Source organism: Sapajus apella, unplaced genomic scaffold (assembly GCF_009761245.1).
Source record: "Sapajus apella isolate SASKATOON/1434 unplaced genomic scaffold, GSC_monkey_1.0 scaffold33, whole genome shotgun sequence".
Lineage (NCBI taxonomy): Eukaryota > Metazoa > Chordata > Mammalia > Primates > Cebidae > Sapajus > Sapajus apella.
This window is the reverse complement of record NW_022436973.1, coordinates 14669745-14677747: the sequence shown is the minus strand read 5'-3', so window position 1 is coordinate 14677747 and position 8003 is coordinate 14669745.

Here is an 8003-nt window from a genome sequence, read left to right as displayed (position 1 = left end):
TCCTAATAAAAACTCTCAGAAAATAGAAATATAAAGAGATTTCTTAATTCTCATATATGGCATGTACCAAAAACTGATACTTAACAATGATATCATACTTAATGATGAAAGTGTTCCTTCTGGAAAAAAAACCTGTCTTTATTCACAGAGGACACCATTGTCTGTGTAAAAAATAGAATGGAATCTACCACACATCAGTTAGAAACACTAAGGGAGTTTAGCCACATTGCAAGAGGCAAGATCAATCTAAAAAATTAATTATAGAGCACAACATCTGGAACAGTAGCATGAAGAGCTCTGAATCGCCCTCCAGTAAAACAACCATAATAGGTAAAAACTGAAAAACAACAAAAACCAGACTACTTTAATTCTTTGGAAATTGTTATAAGAGCATATAGAAAAATTTTAAAGATCATTTATTCTAATAAATCTAGTAAATCTTGGTAAGAACAGTGATACTCTGTGGCATTTGAGCCACTACCTGTTCCCTCCCTCCCCTCTTCCTGCTCAGCATGACAGAAGCATTATGTCAGGGCAGTGAAGTGAAGAACACAGGACTCCTTCTCTCCCTATGTCCCACTTAAGGACTATGACACCTCCTTGGGAGAATCAGGCTGTCGAATTTCTCCTTCTCTCAGTTTTTGGTATACATATTCAGTCAAGAAGACCCCTGAACCCAGTCAAAAAAGGGTGAAAGATACGGGACTTTCTTTCTTTACACAGTTCCAATTAAAGAGCAGAACTTTTATCTCAGGCATGGCAGCCTGAGACTGTTGGAGCCCAATTCAGTCTTGTTGCAGATCACTTGTGAGGCTTCACTAGAAGGTTCCATACCAGATGAGGCAAACTAAAAAGGACAGAAGCTACTGCCTCTGCTCACTCTCCTGCTTGTAAAGCAGATATGTTATTCCAAGACAAGTGGGTCATTGGCCCCCACCCCCACAGCACTTGAGCAATCACACGGAGCATATGCCTAGAAGGAGAGAGTGATCAGGTCTCTATTAAAAAAAAAAAAAAAAAGGAATTTTATTTGGAATAGCTTGTGGGCAAGTTCAAGACTAGGAGCACTTTCAAAAACAATGAAGGCTTTGGTGGTAAGTAATTGAGAAGATGCAGGTAATTTCACAAAGCAGCTACCTAAACCTTAGACCATCTGAAGTTTGCCAGAGAAAATACAGGCAAGGATACAGAAGAGCCCTCCTAGGCTAACTCTGCAAAGAGACCTGACTTTCCTGAAAACAGGCTGCAAAGCAATTTAGGTGCCCAGGGCATTATTGAAAACAATAGAGCAATTATCCATCAATTCATGTAACCTAACAACTACATGTAACCAACAAAGGCAAATAACCTAATAGACAAATCAAGGGAAGAGTAAGACTTTTACCACCTTTTAGTGTTAACAACTGGGCCATTAATGTATTTGATGATGCTCAACCATGTTGCTGAAGACAGTTTTCTTTACGCAGTCTATGATTTAAATGTTTCTCCTGGAAACACCCTCACAGACACACCAAGAAATAATGTTTTACCAGCTATCTGGACCTCTCTTAGTCCAATTAATTTGACACATAAAACTAACCATCACAGGCAAAGAGGAGAAGCAGTAACCTTTACAGGCCATTTGATATTATTGAATTGGAGAGGCAAAAGCAAAAGGAATGAAGAAGTAAAGAGAGACTCATGAAAACAGAAAGTGAAAAATGACTCATCACATAAAAGGAATCTCCAATAACATTAGCAGCAAATTTCACAGAAGAAACCTTGAAGGAAAGAAGGCAGTAGGATGATATATTCAAAGTCCTGAAAAAAATAAATGTAAGCTGAGAATTCTATATCTGGCAAAACTATCTTTCAAAACTATGGGAGAAGTTAAGACATCCCAAGACAAACAAAAGCTAAGGGAGTTTATTATCACTAAAACTGTCCTACAAGATATGCTAGAGAGTCCTTCAAGTTGGAAAGAAAGGACAATACAGTAAATCAAAGTCATATAAAAATATACAGTTCTTAAGTAAAGGTAAATATATGAACAAATGTAAATAAACAATATTATTGTAATTTTGGTTTGTAACATAAGTCTTTTATTTTTTACAAAATTTAAAAGACAAATGAAAAACAAATTATAAATCTATGTTAACAACTATGTAATATAAAGGTGTACTGTGTGACATTAACAACATAAAGGGGTTCAAGCTGTACAGTAGTAGAGTTTTTCTGTGTGACTGAAGTTAAATTGGTAACGATTTAAGATAGAGTAACATAACTTTAGGACATTATATGCAATCCCCATAATAATCTTAGAATATAAATTTTGTTTATATTTTATAGATAGAATATAAACAAAAGGAAGTAAAAAGGGAATCAAAATGTATCACCACAAAAATCAAGTAAAAATAAAGAAAGTCAGTAAAGGAAGAAATAAAGAACAAAAGAGCTATAAGAAAATAAATTTTAAAATGTCATTTGTAAGTTCTTCCCTATCAGTAATTATTCTCAATATAATCATTCAAAAGACAGATTGGCAGAATGGATTTTTAAAAATTAGTAGGATCCAGCTATATACTGTCTACAATAGAATCACTTTAGATCTAAAGAAACATATAGGTATAAAGTGAGAGGATAGAAAAATAAATCAAATTCAAAAATTAATCGAAAGAGAACAGTGATAATTATATTAATATCAGACAAAATGCACTTTCAATGAAGAATGCTTGCAAAAGACAAAGTAGGACATTATATAATAATGAAAGGATGAATTCACTAAGAAGATATAACAATTATAAACACATATGAAACAAATATTGAGATAATTGAAAAAGGAAATAGGCAACTCTACAGTAATAAGAAACTTTAATAACTCACTTTCAATGATGGATGGGAAAACATGAAAGATCAATAAGAAGGTAGAAAACTTAAAAACTGTTTTAGACCAATTTTGTCTAATAGATATCCACAGAACACTCCATTTAACAATGCAGAATATGTTTTTTTGTCAAGTGCTTGTGGAACACTCCAGGATAAACCATGTTAGGCTACAAAAGAAGTCTTCATAAATTTTAATGTATGTAAATCATATTAATTCCTTTTCTCAACACAATGGAATAAAACCACAAATCAATACCAGAAGAAAAACGTTAAAAATCAGAAATGAAGGAAAATGAAGTAACACACTCTTAAACAGACCATGGCTCAAAGAAGAAATAACAAGGTGTGTATTAGTTTGTTTTCATGATGCTGATGAGACATACCTGAAACTGGGAAGAAAAAGAGGTTTAATTAGACTTTCAGTTCCACATGGCTGGGTAGGCCTCAGAATCATGGCAGGAGGCAAAAGGCACTTCTTACATGGAGGCATCAAGAGAAAATAAGGAAGAAGCAAATGCCCATCAGATCTTATGAGACTTATTCACTATCATGGGAATAGCATGGGAAAGACTGGCACCCAGGATTCACTTACCTCCCCCTGAGTCCCCCTTGAATTCTGAGAGATAAAATTCAAGTTGAGATATGGGTGGGGACACAGCCAAACCATATCATTCTGCCCATGGCCCCTCCAAATATCATGCTCTCACATTTCAAAATCAATCATGCCTTCCCAACAGTCCCCCAAAATCTTAACTCATTTCAGAATCAACCCAAAAGTCCACAGTCCAAAATCTCATCTGAGACAAGGTAAGTCCCTTCTGCCTATGAGCCTGTAAATTCAAAACTAAGCTAGTTACATCCTAGATACAATGCGTGGAAGCTAGTTACTGCCTAGATAACACATGGAAGGTATTGCATAAATACAGCCATTCCAAATGGGAGAAATTGTCCAGAACAAAAAGGGTTATAGGCCCATGCAAGTCCTAAATCCAGCAGGACAGTCAAATTTTAAAGTTCCAAAATGATCTCCTCTGACTCCAGGTCTCACATCTAGGTCATGCTTATGTAAGAGGTGGGTTCCCATGGTTTTGTGCAGCTCCACCCCTGTGACTTTGCAGGGTACAGCCCCCACTCCCGGCTGCTTTCACAGACTGGTGTTGAATGTTTGTGGCCTTTCCAGGCACACAGAGCAAGCTGTCAGTGGATCTACCATTCTGGGGTCTGGAGGACGTTGGCCCTTTTCTCACAGCTCCACTAGGCAGTGCCCCAGTAGGGATTCATTGTGGAGGCTCCAACCCCACATTTCCCTTCTGCACTGCCCTAGCAGAAGTTCTCCATAAGAGACCCACCCCTGCACCAAACTTTTGCCTGGGCGTCCAGGCATTTTCATGCATCTGAAACCTAGGCAGAGGTTTCCAAACCTCAATTCTTGACCTCTGTGCACCTGCAGGCTCAACACCACCTCTAAAGCCACAGCCTGAGCTGTAAGTTGGCTCCTTTCCTCCATGGCTGGAGCAGCTGGGACACAGGGTACCAACTCCCTAGTCTGCACACAGCACAGGGACCCTGAACCCTGGGTGTGCTCCATGAAACCACATTTTCCTCCTGAGCCTCTGGGCCTGTGATGGGAGGGGCTTCGGTAAAGGCCTCTGGCATGGCTCAGAGGCATTTTCCCAGTGGTCTTGGGGATTAACGTTAGGCTCCTTGCTGCTTATGCAATATACGCAAATTTCTGCACCCGGCTTGAATTTCTCCCCAGAAAATGGATTTTTCTTTTCTATCTCATAGTCAGGTGCAAATTTTCTGAACTTTTATGCTCTGCTTCTCTTATAAAATGAAATGCCTTTAACAGTATCTAAGTCACCTCTTGAATGCTTTGCTGCTTAGAAATTTCTTGCACCAGATACCCTAAACCATCTCTCTGAAGTTCAAATTTCCACAAATCTCTAGGGCAGGGGCAAAATGCCACCAGTTTCTTTGCTAAAACATAATAAGAGTCACCTTTGCTCTGGTTCTTAACAAATTCCTCATCTCCATCTGAGACCACCTCAGGCTGGATTTTATTGTCTGTATTGCTATTAACATTTTGGGCAAAGCCATTCAACAAGTCTCTAGGCTGTTCCAGACTTTCCCACATTTTCCTGTTTTCTTTGGATCCCTTCAAACTGTTCCAATCTCTGCCTGTTACCCGGTTCCAAAGTTGCTTCCACATTTTTGGGTATCTTTTCAGCAATGTCCCATTCTACTGGTACTAACTTACTGTATTAGTCTGTTTTCACACTACTGATAAAGACATACCCAAGACAGGCAAGAAAAAGGGTGTGACTGGACTTATAGTTTCACATAGCTGGGGAGGCCTCAGAATCAAGGCGGGAGGCAAAAGTCACTTCTTACATGGCAGCAGCAAGAGAAAATGAGGAACAAGCAAAAGCTGAAAGCCCTGATAAACCCATCAGATCTCGTGAGACTTATTCACTATCACAAGAATAGCATGGGAAAGACTGGCACCATGATTCCATTACCTCCCCCTGGATTCCTCCCACAACACATGGGAATTCTTGGAGATAAAGTTTAAGTTGAGATTTGGGTGGGGACATAGCCAAACCATATCACAAGGGAAATTAGAAAATATCGAGACAAATGAAAATGGAAACACTACATGCCAAATTATAGGATTCAGTAAAAGCAGTGTTAAGAGAGATCATTGTAATGGTAAATACTTGTATTAAAAAAAGAAAAATGGGCCAGACATGGTGGCTCACACCTGTAATCCCAGCCATTTGGGAGGCTGGGGTAAGTGGATCACCTGAGGTCAGGAGTTTGAGACCACCCTGGTCAACATGGCAAAACCCCATCTCTACTAAAAATATGAAAATTAGCTGGGGGCAGTGGCAGACGCCTGTAATCCCAGCTACTTGAGAGGCTGAGGCAGGAGAATCGCTTGAACTCAGGAGGTGGAGGTTGCAGTGAACCAAGATTGCACCATTGCACTCCAGCCTGGGAGACAGAGCGAGACTTCATCTAAAGAAAAAAAAAAAAAAAAAAAAAAAGGAGAAAAATGATCTCAAATACAAAATCCAGTGAGGAAAGTAAAAATTACCGGGTAAACATCGAGCAAGCCCCAAAGACAAAAATTTCTTATCTAAGCAATTTAGAAGTAATTAGACTTTCCTATTGTCTAAAGGCACCTTGTTTCAGGCCTCTTTTCAACTTAAAAATTTATAAATAACTAGAATTTCCATACATCTCCAGAATGCATGCATATCGAAACTCATTGTGCAACCTTTGCCAACATTAAGGCACTGTGTCTACAAATGTAATCATTTATTGTGTAAATTACCCTTCAACTCCTGCTTTAAGGTCCATAAATACCCCTAAGGAAAAAAAACACCATGGGCCCTCAGTCCTCTCCTGCTGAGGTGCCCCACTGCACTCTTCTGCAGTGTTCTTTGTATCTAATAAAACTTTCCTTTTCAAACCTGTACTGTTGTCGGTATATTTTTCTTACCAACCCACGAGTCAACTACTTCCCTATGCAGGAGCTCTGACACCTCACCTGACACCTCAGTTTACATCTGAAGGACCCAAGAAATATATAAAAACAAACTAAACAAAGTTTCCAGGAGAAAATAAATTGTCACATAAATAAATATGAGACTAGAAAAAACAACAGGGAGCATCAACAATACCAATAATTGGTTCTTCAAAAAGATCAACAAAATTAACACCTTGTAGCTAAGTTGGCAAAAAAAGAAAAAGTTTCAAATAACTAAAATCAAAAATGAGAAAGAATTTATACTAATTTTACAGAAATAAAAAGAATTATAAGGGAGTATTGTGAACAACTGTATGTCAACCAAATAGATAACCTAGATGAAAATGGACAGCTTTCTAGAAATGCACGATCTACTAAGACTGGATCATGAAGAAATAAGGAATTACAACTGATGGGTAATGAGTAAGGAAATTGAGTCAGTCATCAAAAACCTTACAACAAAGAAAAGTCCAAGACCAGATGGCTTCATCAGTGAATTCTCAGAAATGTTTAAAGAATTAAATCAATCTTCAAATTTTTTAAAATATTAAAGAGGAAAGAATAGATCTATACTCATTCAGTGAGGCCAGTATTAGGTTGATGCCAAAGCCAGAAAAAGATGTGACAAGAAAACTACGCACCGATATTACTTATCAATATTGATGCCAAAAATTATTTTTTGCTAGGAAAACCAAATTCAATAGCATATTGGAAGTATTATATGCCAAGGTGAAGTAGGATATATTCCTGGGATGTAAAGATAGTTTTTCATACAAGAATTAATTTGCCACACCACATTAACAGAATGAAGTTGGAGAGCATGATTATCTAAACTGATGCAGAAAATAAATGGACAAAATTCACATTTTCTCATAAAAACGCTCAATACACTAGGAATAGAAGAAATGCATCTCAGCATAATAAAGATATATGTAGAAAATCCATAGCTAACATTACGCTCAATGGTGGAAAACTGAAAGCTTTTTCTATAAGATCAGCAACAACGCAACTATGTTCAATTTTACCACTTTTATTTAACACAGTGCTAAAAGTTGTAGCCAGAGTAATTAGGATAGAAAAATAAATAAAAGGTATCTAAATTGGAGAGAAGAAAATTACCTCTGTTCTCAGATGACATGATCTTATGTGTATAAAATCCCAACATCCCCCACCACACATAGAAACAAACAAAACCTGTTAGAACTAATAAACATATCTAGCAAAGTTTCAGTATACAAAATCAGCACATAAAAATTAGCTATATTTGCATCCTAATAATGTACAATCTGAAAAGAAATTTAAGAAAACAATTCTATTTACGATAGGATCAAAAGAATAAAACACTTAGGAATAAGTCTAACCAAAGAGATGAAAGACTTATACACTGAAAACCATAATCCACTGCTGAAAATAAAGAAGACACAAATAAGTGGAAAGAAATCACATGTACATAAACTAGATGATTTAATATTGTTAGGATATCCATACTACCCAAAACAATCTACAGATTTAATGCAATCCCTATTATAATTTCAATGACATTTTTTGCCAAAATAAAAAAATCACTGCTAAAATTCATAATAAAGCTCAAGGAATTCCCAAT